Genomic DNA, 16,761 nt, shown 5'->3' on the forward strand with positions numbered 1-16,761 from the left:
ACAGGCCACTGTGTGATGGAAGAAAGGCATTTGGTGTAATTCTTACTTTCCTAGGAGTCAGGAGTTTCCAGATTGACCTATTATTGATTTCCAAGCTGCTTCAGAGAGACCCTTAGTGAAAGCTTTGTGTTTTGAGCAATAAGTACATTTTAATACGTCTGGAACAAAGAGTGATACACCTCCCAGATAGATCCCCTGCTGCACAAGCTGACAAAGGCTCCAAGAGTTCATAAGATGTAGCCATGAAACACCGAGGTGTTATGTTCTTATGAGAAGAATACCTCTGTCTTGGCATCCATTTGTAGAAGCCTTGCCCTATATCTTAAGCTTCAGATCCTCTGGTTAGGTGCAGGGTAATCCCTTGGTATGAATATCAGATACTTCATTCTGGAACCATTGGGGAGGTAAAGACCAATGGTACTTATGGAATAGTTGGCCCCAAAGCCTCCTGTTAATTTCTACCACAATACCAGCTTCTGTTCTCTGATCAGGCATAGACCCAGATTTATGTAAGTCTCCTGAAATAACTCCCTGGTCTAATCCAACCTCACCAATCCCTTAAGGGCCAGCTCAAATCTCATTATCCCCTCTTCCTTGAAGACATTCTCAATTTCCTCTGTCTAGCCACAGCCTGCAGTTTTAAGCTGTCCTACTTCCTCCTTCACAGGCAGAATCTAATTCAAACTTCCCAGACCCCAGCCTTGTTCTTGGTCCATACCTTGAAGCTTTTACCTCTTCCTGCCTCTCTCTCTTCTTCCTAACTTGCTTCTGATCTCTGTGGTCCTTGTGTCTCATGTCCTGTATCTAGCCTCACAACTCTCCCTTGGATCTGATACTGATTTGGCTTCTCTGGAAATAACCAGAGTTCCCTTCTTTGGCTCCAGGATTGGTATTTGCCTTTTGGATTTGGTCTGCTAATGGAAGATCTGGATACATTTCCTGATTCATTTCAGTTCTTGGAAACTACCCCAGTGCTGACTCTGCTGGTCAGCTAGTTTCTGGTCCTATCTGAAGGAAACCGGACAATCATAGCAAGCACAATCATCCATCTCTTAAGCACAGGGATATGTTCTGAGAAATGTGGCGCTAGGTGATTTCATCACTGTGCAAACATCACAGAGTGCACTTACACAAACCTAGATGGTATAGCCTACTACATACCTAGGCTATATGGTACTAATCTTATGGGACCACTATTGTATATGCAGTCCATCATTGACCAAAATGTCGTTATGTGGTGCATGATAGTAATGGTCTTTTTTCCTATGACTAAATGCTGTACCCAGGTGAGTGGTAAGTCTCCTGAGGTGCAGCACAAGTCATAGAACAAGCAAGGCCTATACTCCTAGACTTTGGAGTTAGATGCACCTGAGTTTTAATTCCAGCTTGCCGTTGATTTCATTTACTTACTATATGAACTTGGGCAAGTAACAAGCCTCTTAGCCTCAGTTTCCTCATTCCCAGTTAAATGGGAATAATAAAAATAGTACCTACTTCACAGGATTGACGTGAGGATTAAACAGTGGTAGAGTGGAACTTTGAAATATTAACTAAATCTTTTTGGACTGGTACAAACTTCTATACCTGGTCCCAGGATGCACTTGTGGGGGCGTGTGTGTGTACTTGGTGACGTATCCTCGGAGAGCCCTGGGGATACATACATCAGCACACCACCTGGCACACAGCAGGCACTTGATAAATATAAGCTTAAAAAAGAAAGACAATAGAGGACTGAGAATCAACAGGTGGATCACCAGTCCTTCCAGGTCATAAAAACAGGCTGGAGCAAAGGGCAGTTTCTTATACTTACTTTATAGACTTTCCAGGTTTTAAACCTGCTGTGCCCAAGATTCGGATTTCCAGAGGGGATGATGGTCCATTGTATTTGATTGGAAGGGCCTAGCTTCTAGAAAGATCTAAGAACATATTGATGAGGCCCAAATTTTCTAGGAGCTATTTGTTTCTGAACCCTGGGACACATCATCTTTAGTATAATCACACTTCGAAGTCCAGTTTTTCCCTGAGGTTTGAGCAGAGCTCCTGACTGTGGGATCCAAACTACTCAAAGGCTGTGCTCTCTACAGTGGTCAGCAAACTAAGGCCTACAGGCCAAATCCAGCCCACTGATTATTTTTGCAAATAAAGTGTTATTAGAACACAGCCATGCTCACATATTGACGCATTTTCTATGGCTGCTTTCTCAATATAATGGCAGAGTTGAGTAGTTGTGACAGAGACCAAATGACCTGCAAAGCCTAAAACATTTATTATCTGGCCCTTAGAAAATGTTTGTTGACTCCTGCTCTATATCATCCATGTTAAGACCTCAAAAATGTCAATTTTCAATGATACGTTCTCTTGAATGTTTCACCATTATAAGTTTTATCTCTGTTACGAGAAGTATAATCTTGATGGCAGAAACCAGCTATCCATTTCTTTTATATCTCCCATAGATATTTCTTAACTTGACACTCAAGGCCTCCTCAGCCAGGTACCAAACACTTCTGTACCCTTAAACCCCTTCACTTTCCTACTTTCCTAGTCTAGGTAAGTCAATCAGTCTTCTCGCCTTTCCCTAAGTACATCTCTCTCTATCTAGCCTCCAGGTATTTGCTAAGGGGGAGAGAACTTAACTCCTCATTAATCTCTTTATCACAATTGTGCTGATGTTTCAAGTACCATCTCCAGCCCCTTATCTTTCACAATGTCTTTCCTGATACTCCAGACAGAAGGCATCTCTGCCTTCTTTGAACTCTGTCTTTGGGCTTTGTCTATGTTTCCTGAATGACAGAGACACTACTTCATTTCTTTAGTGTTGAGTCTCCACAAACAAGTAGTTAGAGCCTGGAGGGCAGGCACGTGTCCTGTGGTGTTGTCTATTGCCTCCTCTCTTGCTTCACCAACTTCATGAATCTCCTTCTTAGGAGAGGCAGTGTGGAGGTGGATAGGTCCTGGCTGACCATGATACAAATTTAGACTTCCCTGGGCATGTTAAAGCAGTGCATGCAAGAATCAGTTTGCATGTGGTTCTTTGCATGAGGGGGAGGGACATTCCAAGAGAGAGTCTAGTGGGTGAAGATGGAGAGGGTGGCATGATGTTTGCTACCAAATCTGGGCCCAGGGATTCATTTCGGTTCTGGGGAGAGAAGGAGCTCTTGCAAAAGCAGAAGGAGCAGGTTCTTGAGGGATTTTGTAGCTCACAGCATTAACAATACTGCTTTGGGGCCAGCTGATGGTGTGGGCATAGGGTTAGGGGTCCTTCTCCCCATTTCTGTATGAATGCCATATGGGTCTTACAAAGGAGCACTAAAAGAAAATCGGCGTTGCTTTGCTACCTCTCAGAGTTTTCAGCTTTGGGAGAGCCGGTAGACAGCATTTTAGCTTGCGGCTTAGGTTTTCACCAAAAACTTTGTTTTAAATATAGGTTTTATTATTATTCAGTTCTGATGAGGCCAACAGATCAGGAGACAATTGCCATTGGAAAGAGAGTTTGTAACTCTTAGTTCTCAAAAGAAGGGACGTGGCACATCGTGCAGGGCCACCGGGGGAAGCACAGAGGGAGAGAAGGGGAAGGGAGAGAAAGAGCCTTTATTATGGTTTCTGTGGGGAGAAATGAGTGAGGCAGGGTAAGCAGGGTTAGGATTGGCTAGTTTGAATAATTTCAGCCAGTTCTGGGGTCCAGGGGCTGTGTCTCTAGTTGTCTGGTACCTAGCCCCACAATGTCAAAGCGTCAGAAACGTGGTTAATAGAAGCCTCAACAATCGTTGTCGTGGTCAGGGACTGTATTAGTTTGCTAGGGCTGCCGTAACAAAACACCACTGACTAGGTGGATTAAACAACAGAAATTTATTTTCTCAAAGTTCTGGAGGCTAGAAGTCCAAGATCAAGGTATCAGCAGTGTTGGTTTTATTCTGAGGCCTCTCTCCTTGACTTGCAGAGGGCTGCCTTCTCACTGTGTCCTCACATGGTCTTTTCTCTGTGTGTGCACATCCCTGGTGTCTTTTTATGTGTCCAAATTTCTTCTTCTTATAAAGACCTCAGTCAGATTGGATTAGGGCCCACCCTAAAGGCCTCACTTGAAGTTAATCACCTCTTTAAAAGCCCTGTCTCCAAACACAGTCACATTCTGAGGTGCTGGGGGTTAAGGCTTCAACATGTGAATTTTGAAGGACACAATTCAGCTCACAACAGGGACATTGCTCAAGTAGCTTGTGGGATTGCTGGAGCTGAAGAACATCAGAGGACATTCAGGGAGCAGACACCCTGAGGATCACTTACAAATAAACGCATGAAGTTGGTAGAGGGCAGGGAGACACAGGTCAGGACTGTGAGCCAGTGAAATATGGGTAGTACATAAATATGACCTTATTTATATCTGTGAGCTTATGGTGCCTTAACAAATTTGGAGTACAGAGATATTTTCTCATGTGAAAGACTATCAATAAATTCGTATTGAATCAGGATTCCATTAATACCAAAAGCCAATGCCCACAACCTCAGGGGGATCAAGTCCTCTTTAAAGGGCACAGCAATCGTATTTACTTGTATTAACAGTTAATGACCTGAAGACAGAGAGTCTAGGTCCTCTCTTTGACCACAAAAGTTCACTCAAATCTTGCAGAGAAAAACAGGGTCAACAGACTTGAGCATCTGAAAAAAAGCACACGATGTCCAGTTTTGAAAAGTTCACTGGAGAACAAATTGGTCATTCATTTCCTTCTTGTATGCCCTCTCAGGAGAGTCTGGTACAGGCTACCTTGCTCCCTTCTCTAATGCACACACACACACACACACACACACACACACACGCACACCCCTCTTCTCCCCACACCCTCAACACCCACTCTTCTAGCCAACCAGATTTCTTCCCTCACTAACTATCATGCAGGACTCTGGAGAAATCTTTTTATGCCCTCTGTTCTCTGCCTGAAGAAGTGGTTGGAAACAGCTGGCAGGCGCCAGGTTGGTGGTGCTCTGTTCCCTTCTCCAGGCTCCCTCCTCCTCACAGGAAGTATAAAAGCTTTATTACTAGTAGATTCTCCCCACCTTAAAAAAAAAAAAAAAAGATCATGGGTCATGCCAAGAACTCTGGCCCCAGCTCTTAAGGAAGCGGGGGTCCAGATTTGTTGATAACCATAGTATTTCCAGTGGTATCAGAATTAACCAAGCTGCAGGCCTGGTGGAGGCAGATTTAGACAACATGCTTTGAAAGGCTTGGTGTCCATCAAAGTTGTTGGTTGCAGGCAGGAGAAACCAACTCTGAATAACTTAAGCAAAAAGAGGATTTCTTTGAAGGGTGTCAGGAGGTGGTTCACAGAATTGACCAGAGGCAGCGGCTTAGGCGGCAGGGCAGAGAAACCTTGGAAAACAGGTGGGAACTGAGGTGCTTCAGAAATTGTCACAGGAACAACTTGGCTAGGGTTCTCATTCTCCTGCTGAATGCCAACCCACAGCTGGACACAACCACAAAAAATGGCCACCAATGGGCACTGTTGAAACTGTGCAATAAACACCAGCAGTTCCTATGCTTTTGTGTTATATTATGCAGATTCAAAGTGCCGAGAAGGATCATTTGATTGATTGGTAAAATCTAGTTCCCCTCCTTGAGTTCTTACTGCTGAAGGCAAGAGAAAGGGAAGACACCCTCCCTCTCTCGTCCTCTTAGTTTTAGGAAGTGGAGGGGAACTGTGTCCCGTAATAATAGGCATATTGATGGATTCCTCCCAAATAAGAGGGACATTGAATCTTGGACACAAAAAAAATCGATAAATGTTCACCACAGCTATGACTGAAGCCATGGACATTTGAAAGCTATGTCGATAAAAAGAACATTGAATCTAGAGTTTTGTCTGTGCACTAGCCCCTGGTTGGTAAGACAGAGATAGCTAAACGTCCACCAAAAAGCTGTGCTCTTCCTTTCATAGCATAGTGTTTTCAAAGGGAAGTGACTTCCAATCTAGGGACTACATTTCCCGGCACTCTTTGCAGTGAGGTACAGCCAAGTGACTGGGTTATAGCGGGTAGAATGTGCAAGTAATTCATGCTGCTTTCAGGCTTAGCTTTTAAACATTCTCCATTTAGTGATCTTCCATGCTGTTTTCCTTTCCGGCTGTCTAGAATGGAGATGATGTCCGAAATGACATTGCCTATTGTGTTAAAGACGACAGAGCCTCTGACAACTTGGCTCCTAAATGTCTACAAGGCATAAGGTCCCCTTGCTAACCTGTTCACCTGTCCAATGATTTTGCATAAAAAAGAAATAATATTTCTTTGGGCTTGGGTCATTATACATTGTTAGTTCCATTTTTAATTAATACACTTAGCTTGTTTCTTTATTTGTTTTAAGTGAGACATGTAGAATGAACACAGGGTTTAAAATGAGACAGACCTGAGTTCAAATCCCTGCTCCACTACTTATCTCCTGGGAGCCCTTTCTTAGCCTCTGTTTTATAAAATGAGATTAATAGTATCTACCACAAAGGGTAGATGTAAGGATTAAATGAAATGATGAATACAAGACATCCAGTATGATGACTGGCACACAGTAGGTGTTTAATGGGTGGTAGACTGTGGGTGGAGTGTGTTGTATATGGTGGGAAGAGGTATATAAACTGGGAATTAGGAGACTGGAGCTTTCATTCCAGGACTGCTGCTCCCTGTGTAATGTTGGGGAAATGCCTGCATCTCTCTGAACCTTGTTTTTCTTATCTATAAAGCAATGGAGTTGGATGACACTTGGAGTTTCCACACTGTTTCCTGAGGAAACTCTTGGCTTTGCAAAATTCCTCAGGGACCCCTCTGGAAGGGCTGAACACAGCCAAGCAGACTCTGTTCCCTGCCTCCGTTCCAGACGAAGAAGCTCTGATTTGGTTTGTTTGACATGTTGGGCTTCCAGAAGAGAGTTCATTTGAAGAACAAGTGTCACTGCTCTTGTGAAAAAATTAAATATCAGTGTACTCCAAGGTCTTCAAAATCCTTCCCCACTCTAATACTCTAGGATCCTGTGAGGGTCTGAGCCATGATGGCTTAGTCCACCAAGTCATCTTGGGAGAAGGTTTGTCCTTCCTCCCCAAACTGACCAGTTTGCACGAAGCCAAAGATGACCTGCAATTTCCAGACTGCCCAGGCATAAAAGTACTCAGGTGGGGCGGAATCATGACTATGAATAGGAAGAAAAGTGCAACCAACAGGTACATTCCCTGGCACTGGGACATAAGGAAAGGGCGGGTGCACGCTGTTCCGGTTGGAAAGTGCTTAAGTCAAACACATGACTGGGCATGCCCTTTCAGACCAGCAAGCTGAGGCTAAGAAAGCAGGCAGGCTTACAGGCTCACAAAGCTGCCACCAAGGAGAAAGTAGCTGGCTCCTGGTCAGGGCCTCAGCATTCCAATATAGCTTTCTTTTCCAATATACCATAAGAAGTGTGGCCTTATATGGCACATATGTCACAGAAGGGAGGTTGGTCAAAGGCTATGTATTTTGCTAGTATTATGACTATTCATTTACCCTCAATATTCATTTATCCTCAAATATTTATTATGTTAAATGTGCTGGACACTGTTTTAGGTGGTGAGGATAGAGACAAATCCCTATAGTCTACATTCTAGTCTGGAAACACAACATAAATTAATAAGCAAATGATTATATAAGTCAGGTGGTGATAACTGTTAAATCAAGGGGACAAAAAATACTAGGGGGTGCTATTTTAGAGAGGTTCTTCCAGGAAGGCTTTGATGAGAGGTTGATATTCAAGCAGAGACAGAAAGGAAGTGGGGGAGAGGGACTTTGGCTCTCTGGGAAGATTGGTGCAGGCAGAGGGATGAGTAACTGTGAAGGCTCTAAGGACAGAGCAGCAAGGGGACCAGACGGCTGGAGTGGAGTGGGCAGAAGAGTGGCAGGAAGTGAGACATGGAAAGTAGCAAGGGGTTATATCATTTAGGGCCTTATAGTCCACTGTAAGGAATTTGGAATTTATTCTGACGGACTTGAATGATTGTGAGCAGAGGAGTGATTTAACTTTTCAAAGAGTCTGGTTGATGTGTTAACTGTGTAGAGGCAAAGGTAGAATGAGAATGATCAGTTAGGAGGCTAATATAATGATTTAGGCAAGAGATGGTGGTGGATTAAACTGTGGCAGTAGCAGCGGAGGTGATAAGTGGTGGAATTCTGGATACATGTTGAAGGTAGAGCCAACCACCTCAACTGAAGGATCAGGACATCTCTAATACCTTTGTTTTTACTCATGGTCTTCCTCTATCTTATCCGTTTCCTCCACCCAGGAGACAGGATTTCCTCTTGGGCAAAGAGAAGGGAAAGAAAGCAAAGCAATGAGACAGAATACAAGTTTGGATACGAGTAAGAAAACAGAAAGGATATATAAATGCAACAGAAGAATAAAAATATAAGAGGCAAGAAATGAACACCAACAAGAGAAAAAAAGCAAGAAAGAGAAAGATAGAAATGCTATCTATCCTTCTAGCTTTCTCCTCTCTTTCCTTCTCTGTTGATAACACAAAAGTAAAAGAGAAGTTGATTTCCTCTATAGGTAAAGCTCTCTTGGAAAGATCAGATAACTGTTTTGTTTTCAATGGCCATGTGCACAATGCCAGGTTGAAGGAGAGAAATAAATTTCCTGTCATGATAAATGAAACCCAGTGATGGAGGGTGAGCTGCATGCTCAGAGAGCTAAATTCAATCAATCATCACTTCTGATAAAGCCCAAGTCTCCCTGCACAGCCATAGGTGCTGACCTATAATATTGTTTTCCCTGCCATCTCCCAGGAGAGAAAAATCTCATTTCCAAAGAGAGAGAAATTCACCATCTCTCCTAGGTCCCCTTCAACAACCACAGAGCTGGTTTTATGAAGTGATGTTTTGTGAAGTCACAGTACCCTTGGGGGTAACCAGAAACCGTTGTTTTCACAAGGGGAAAAAAGCAACCGGAAGGCACAACTTCCACTGGAAGATACAATCATATCCCCTTGCCTGTGTGGGTGAGAACATTCCCTGGCCATTGTAGCTTTTTGATACTGTCAGTGAAGGAAATGTTGGTCATAAATCTTGTTGAAAGATTACAGGAGCCATTTCCACCTTGGAGAATTGCAAATGTGTTCAAGTGTTTAACATAATCTTAAAATGCAATAAGAACCTTCCTCTAATTTAATCTTCAGTCCTTAGCTGTCAACACAGATGCATTAAGTTGGTAAACGGCAAAAGGAAAAAATAAAGAAGTGGTTGTGCAGAGACCAAAGCTACTTTCGTTTCCTTAAAGCCTGGCTTAATCAACAGTTTCAAAGAAGCACACAGCAGTCTGTTTGTATGAAATTTTGCCAGAAGGAATTAAGAGGAAAAAGAGTATTTTCCCTTTAGAACTTGAAAAGTTCCAACTGGGACATTTGTATAATAGATCCACTTCTTTACTGTGAACATGTGATCTATTTATGAAACTTGCTTCAATAAATGAAAACCCGCCCCCCCCCCCAAAAAGGGCAAATGCAATATCCTCAAGCTTCAATTGTTCCCAAAATAGTCTCTGCATTCTCTCCCCCTTTGTTCCCTATTCTCTCCATACCCTTCCCCTTTCATGTCCTACCAAACCCCAAACTACCAGAGGCATTTTAAGGTTGAGCCATAAAAGATAATCACTACAACCCATATGGTTCCAGGCCTGCTCTCACCTTCCACCAAAACTCAGTCTTAACAACAGTTCTTTCCCAGCCTGGAATTTTGCATTGAGTTTTCTTGTCTTTACTTCCTCAGAAGGATAGGATGTTAATGGCTCATGGTCTACTAGGAAAAGCTTTTACCTGGGCCGAGGAGTGGGCTTTTGAAGGAAGGCCAATAGACTCCATCAAGTCCTTAAAATAAGCAGACAGTGGGGTCTCCTCCACCGTTCCAACCAAGGTGTTCTCTCTCCCTCCCTCTCTTGTACACACACACATACACACACACACATTGTCTACTGGGAGAAAGCCTTTGGGTTTTATCAGTAACTTTGATTCTAGAAGCTAACTAACTATCATTTTGGCAAGGATACCCTCAGGAGTTGAAGGTGAATATGCAGCTGGCTGCCTCTTACAAATTAAGTGTTCTAGTAACTTCTCATTTTTATCCCCTGGAGCAGAATCCAGCTGAGTACAGTAAATGTAAGAACAAAGCCAATAGCTGTGGACTTCGAATTGTCACTTCCCAGGGAGCCAACTAGCATGTCTCAGAAACTGATTGGTGACAGCCAGGCAAGTTAAGGAAGCCAGGGGAAACCCATAAATCATTGATCAATGATGTCAGAAGAAAGGGTTTTTGGGTGAAATGTCAGCATTGGAAGAATAGAGCCATTTACACTCTCTTTAATTACACTACAAATTAAATTATATTTAATTACATTAATTCATATAATGAGTAATACTGGACTCCCATAGGTTTTGCAATTTTTAAAAATCATACACTTCCTTATCCTCCTCCTTAACTGCCTAAACTATTTTTCTTCTCTGAGGCGTTCCTCAGAGATAAGAACGTGTAAGGAACCCCCAGAGAAGTGGAAATCTCAAATGACAAAAAGATGGCACTAGAGAAAACGAGTATTCCACTTGAAAGGACGCTCGTGTGAGATATTTTGATAGGCTTATCATTTAAATGTGATTCCTTCACAATTTGAAAATAACACGTTTGCTCCAAAGTGAGGACAAATCTCTTCACTGAAAAGCTGGCTTACTTTTCGGAACAGCCACTAATCATATAAATAAAATGCCTTTCTCACCAGAAGTTGACCAGTTGCCTCTCCAACAGCAAGGGAAGCTGAGAAAGCAAGTATCTGGTGACAAGAACACGACAAGGAAAAGGGGTGAGAGTGAGTGTTGGGTTAACCAACGAGCATTATCTGCCAGAGGCACCATGGAAATACTCGAATTGGTAGAAGCATTTATATTTTCCCCCAGTATCTTTGCAGCTCAAAAGGAGTAGCTATTGTAGGCTTTTCATTGGGTAGTGCCAAACTATGTATATTTTTTATTACATATTTAAATTTGTTTAATTGTTTCTATCAATTCAAGCATTTCCAGGGTACCTCTGGCAGATACTACTCATTGGCTAACCCAACACTCACTCTCACCCTTTTTCCTTGTCACCTTCTTGTCACTAGATACTTGCTTTCTCAGCTTCCCTTGCTGGGTGAAGAGGCAACTGGTGAAGTTCTGACCAATAGGCATAATAAAAAATCTGCAGAAGAGATCACAGGAAAGCTTTTACTTTTCCAACAAAAGGGGTGGATGATATTAGCACCATCCCTTGTTTCTTCTTTCTTCCTTGAGTGCGGATGTGATGCCTTGAAATACAGCAGCCGTCTTGTCCCCATTGAATGATTAACATGAATATGAACAGCAACACACTAAATATGGCAGGACAGAAAGAAAGAAAGAAAGATCCTGGGTCCTAGATACTATCCAGCCATTCCACTGAGTGTTTCCTTCCAGATTTCCCTGAAAGACAAAAGAACTCAAGTTGTTTCAGCTGCTGTAGTCTTCATTGTTGCTTTTTATTGTTATTGTGTTACTTGCACCCAAAAGCATTCCTAACTGATATAAAGTCTATAAGCCCTAGACATACACTGAAACATAATATAAACTCAAGATTTCCAAGGTGAACATAAGTAATGGCAAGATAGAAAATGAGAGATTAAGAGGAAAGAAAAAGTAGTCAAACATTGTCTAACTTGCTTGGTATGACAGGAACCCCAAAAGAGCTTGAGCAAACCTCACAGCACTTTGATTTGATCTTCTTTTAAGAGTAAAATGAGATTGGAAACAAAGACTCTTCAAAATATTGCACCTTGCCAATGGGAACAATCTGAGAAATTAGCCAAGTAGTTTAAAAACAAAACCAAAAATCAGCCTAATCAGCCCACTATTCAGAAAATTGCTTAGAGGAGAACAGGGGGGAAAGGGAGGAGAAAGCAAAAAAGGAGGGAGGAAGAGAAGAAGAAAGAAGGAGGGGGCCATCTTTGTCCCGTCACAGGCCCTAAAAGAAAAACCTGCTACTAGATAGATTTTGGTCCTTCACCTATATCCTCTTGGAGTCCTTCACCGTTTTCACACACACCACATTTTTTCTGCACACAGACTCCCAGAGTGCTTTCACTCACAACAGTCGAAACCTGGGTCTCTTTGTCAGAGGACCATTCTCAGTACCAGAGCTCCCTTTGCTTGCATGCACAGAGAGCCATGAGTGCCTGGGAATTTGTGCACTCCTAGGATAGCCTTTAACAATTGATTCATGCGCACAAGAGTATAAATACCTCAACTCCCTCATCTGTTTGAGACAACTACCTTCTCCAGCATTCCCCTGCAGGTTTGAAGCAGTCCTTGGTGGGATTGTGCTTGATACTGCCTTCCTGAGCATCTTCCTTCTGTTCCCCATCAAACTTCCCCACTCCCTTATTGTTTCTTCCCAGGAATTCTTCCCAATAAAACACTTTAATATAATTCTTGGTCCCTGGGTCTTCTTCTGGCAAACCCCAGCTAAAACTCCTTTTCTCTGCACTGTAAATAAAATTGCTCACCCAAAGCCAGCAGAGCATAAAAGCAAAAGAAGTTAAGCAGACAGTGAATCAAAAAGAAAATGAGAAGAGGTTTGCCGGAAGCCAAAAATATGAACCGTAACTCTTTGGGCTGCCCACTCTGTCCTGATTGTTGCTAGAGTGAAGCAGCAGCATTTTCCACAAATATACAAAATAAATTTGATATCCTGCTAAACATCAAGCCATTTGTAACACGTGAATACCAAATCTGATATTGCTTATAGTTGGTTGAGGGGGTCAACAAAGAAGGGAGGGCAGAATTATTATTACAGCACCGCTGGAAATTGTTCCCAAGCCTGGCCCTGGCTCTTTTCCTTTTATGGAGACACAGAGAGAAAATGCAGAGCTCTCTTCCTTTATACATGAATTTTCCCTTCCCAGGTGGGTGACTAGCTACAAGGTTGAATTAAAGAGCAGTTTGTTATCTTTCTTGTTAAGGAACTAGTCTCTAGTGACCTCAGGCTCCATCCTCATAACAACGAGAAGCCAGACCATGGTGCAGACGACCTGGTGATTCATGCGTCTTAATGACTGACCCTGCTTGCTGCATGGTGGGTAATTTCAGCCGGAAAATACCAAGTCAGTCGTCATGGACCCAACTTGGTTACTTCCAACAGCCAAAGGATCAGTCTCTGAGGCTGTGGGAAGACTGGGTTTGAGGTAAAAACTGAAACTTCTTTTTTCCTTTTCATTTTTAATTAAGTAAAGAATCTGAGAACCAACAGGGCAAGAGAGAAAGGAAACCATCACGTACAACATGAGTGTCGATGTGCCTAATAGGTTCATTCTTAATTCACTACTCTAGAAAGAAAATATTCTGCTTCCTTGTCAAAAATGAACAACTTCTGGAAAATTTTAACCCCAAAATGAACAATCACACCTTTAGTAACTCAAAATATTAATTGACCACATAGGTATCACCTGAATTCAACAGACATTCCCAAATTCAATGCCACTCCCATTACTAAAATAAGAACATTTAGGATTAAAAAAAAAAAAGATGAGTGAAATGATTCAACAGAAGAGACATGAATTGTGGACCTTTCTGCAAGGTTTTATCAAATGTACTTTTAGCCCAAATGATGGCAGTTTGTGATTAGTCCACAAGATGAATTAATTTTAAAGTAGACTATATTAAGGAGATAAAACAAGTTGAGTAAGATCAAAAGTTTGCTTTTTTGACCATAATCAGTCACTTTACATTTCATATTTTAATTTTTTTATTGAGGTGTAAAATGCACAGATCTTAAGTCTGCAGTTTGGTAAGTTTTGACAAATGTGTGTATCCATGTAACCATCACCAACATCACGATCAAGAACATTTTCTCTGCCCCAGCACATTTCCTCATGCTCCCTTTCCATCAACTTCTTGTCTCTCACTTTTTCCCTTTACAGTCAACCACACTTGATTTCTATCACTTACTCTCAGTTTTCATATAAATGATATCAACCAATGTGTACTCTTTTGTGTCTTCTTTTGTTCAATGTAACGTTATTGAGATTTATCTACATTGTTGTGTGTAACACTAATTTGTTCATTTTTATTGCTCAGTAGTAGTATTCAATTATACAGATATGCTACAATTTTTACCTATTCACTTGTTAATGGACATTTGGATTGTTTTCAGTACTTTTTAATTATGAACAAGTCTTCTATGAACATGCTTGTACAGGGTTTTTTGTGGATGTGTTTTCATTTCTCTTGGGTAGTATCTAGAAGTAGAGTTTTGGGTCATAGGATAGGTTTAGCCTTAACTTTATAAGAAACTTCCAATAGTTTTCCCAAGTGGTTGTACCATTTTCACTCCTCCCAGCAACATAGGATTGTTCTAGCTACTCCACATTCTTGACAACTTTTGGTAATGTCAGTCTTTCTAATTTTCGCTATAAAATAGATAGAAATAGTTTTGAGATAAGAAAATGACTCAGATCTCGATTATTGTCCATCCCAGTTTGTAGCAAATTCTTACTATCCTTGTAGTTTATTCATCATCTCATTTGCACTAATTATTTCATCTCTTGGCCACCAAGAGTAAGTTATTGCTGCAAGGAGCTGTGGAACAACCTGTTCTAAAAAACATGAAGTTTTTTGAACATTCCTATTGTTTTGTATTATTTCTACCTCTTTATTCCTTCATTAGCACTGAAGTAGAAATAGCATCAGATTGTTTTACTGAATACAAATTCCCATGTTAGTACCTCTTCTCAAATCAAGAAATGTTTGAATGGAAGCAGTTAATTTTTAAGTGGTATAGATAGATAGATCATAAATTTTTCTTCCACTAGTTCCTCAAGAATTATAATGAGAGAGAAAGTGGTTTCAAGCACCTATTCTCATTGAGATAGCACTTATGCAATCACAATTTTCTCAAAGTCAAGCCATATAGATTGGGTCACGTTCGATAGAAGTAGTCTCAAAATAAATCCTAGGATATTAACTCTTCATCAGCTAAACAACCATTGTTATGGTTGACTGGTTGATTCGCACGGTTGATTGGTAGGATCACTAGGAGCTTCATGTTGTGAAGGACTCGCCATATTTCTTACAGTGTGGTGAGAGGCAGTATAGAAAGATGGTTAAGATTGCTCACATAGACGTAGAAAATCCAAGTCTGAATTCTGGTTCCATTCTTACCAGTTGGGTGGTCTTGGACAAGTTGTTTAACCTTTCTTTAACTTACTCATATATAAAATAGGGATAATAATATTATCCACATCCTAGAGATTATAAGGAATAAAAGAGTTAATATGTAACAAAACGTTTAGAATTTTGTTGGGCACATTTTAAAAGCTACATATATGCACAGTTATTATTCATTTGACAGGTATTTATTGTCTTCTATGTACTTGGCACAACTTTAAATGCTAAAGATGTAGGGTGGAATAAAGTACAAGGATTATGAGGTCATATGAGGATATAGAGGTAAAATGTGCAGCAATGATAAGTGATATCTGCCACGGTGGGTAAGATACATGTTATGAGTGTGTGGAGGGGATAATTGAATGGCAATCACATGCCAGATATTGGTTACCTTGATTGAGGCACTTGAATCTGTAATTGTTTTTGGTAAAAATCATATATCTGATGCGAAGCCCTGCTCAACCTGGGCCTAGACATGGGCTGCATGAATTTTGGATGCTTGGATGGAGCATGCACACCCCAGGTCTCACAGTCACAAATGCCTCATTCACACACTTTGCTACCTACATATAGGCATTCCTGTTAGTGGCCCTTATATTAAGCAAGTAGTGGCTAATCTGATGATTGGAATAGAGTAGATGGTCAATAAAGATTTCCAAAATGAATAAATAAATAAATGAATAAACATTTCTATACTTCTTACCTTTCACTACCTAATTATTCTCCCTTTCTACAGACTGGAAATTTGCGTTAGGTTCTAGATATACCTTATCCATGGAAAAGCAAGGCCTGGCAGAGTGCTGCATATGCAAAGAGTAGGTATTAAATAAATGTTTGTTGAAATAAGTTGAGTACTTCTTTGCATAACCAACAGTAAATTTCTTAGACAATAGGTTAGTAATAATCTATTAGACAATAATTGGTAAGAATATTTGGTTATGGGCAGACCTAAGTTTATATGTCAGCACTACCACTCTACTAGCTGTATAAATATAGGTAAGTTAACTGACTTCTTAGTTTTCTTATCAGTAAAATGGAAATCACAATGCTTACCACAGAAGATGTTGCAAGGCTTGAATGACTTAGCATATGTAAAGCATAAGTGGCACTTAATAAAGGTTAGTTCCTTTTTTCTTTATTCATTACATTTGTCAAAACTAGTAAAACTAGTGAAAGAGTAGCACAATGGACATTTTTTGTTGTCTGTCTCCCACTGGGTAGCAGCTGTGGCCTCTGGCGTAGAAGGCAATTGACTCCACCCCCAGGTCCAGGTGTGGATCATGTTTGTTTGATCCAATCTTATCCCCCTTGCTGTAGTGATTGGTTCTCGGTTTGAATGACAATCAACACACAGCATTTCCTCACTGCAGGAAATGATTCAGGAATGGGCACATGACCAGATTATGGACAATGATTCATGAGAAGATGACTTTCTGGGAATTTTTGGGAAATAAATTTCCTTGCTCATGGAAGAGCTTCCAGAAGCTGCTTCTCTCTCCCTGAATATGGAAGAGGAAGCATGAAGGACTGGTGGCAGCCATAAAGTGTA

The sequence above is a fragment of the Ceratotherium simum genome, chromosome 5 (assembly GCF_057802395.1).
Source record: "Ceratotherium simum simum isolate JZ-2026a chromosome 5, ASM5780239v1, whole genome shotgun sequence".
NCBI lineage: Eukaryota > Metazoa > Chordata > Mammalia > Perissodactyla > Rhinocerotidae > Ceratotherium > Ceratotherium simum.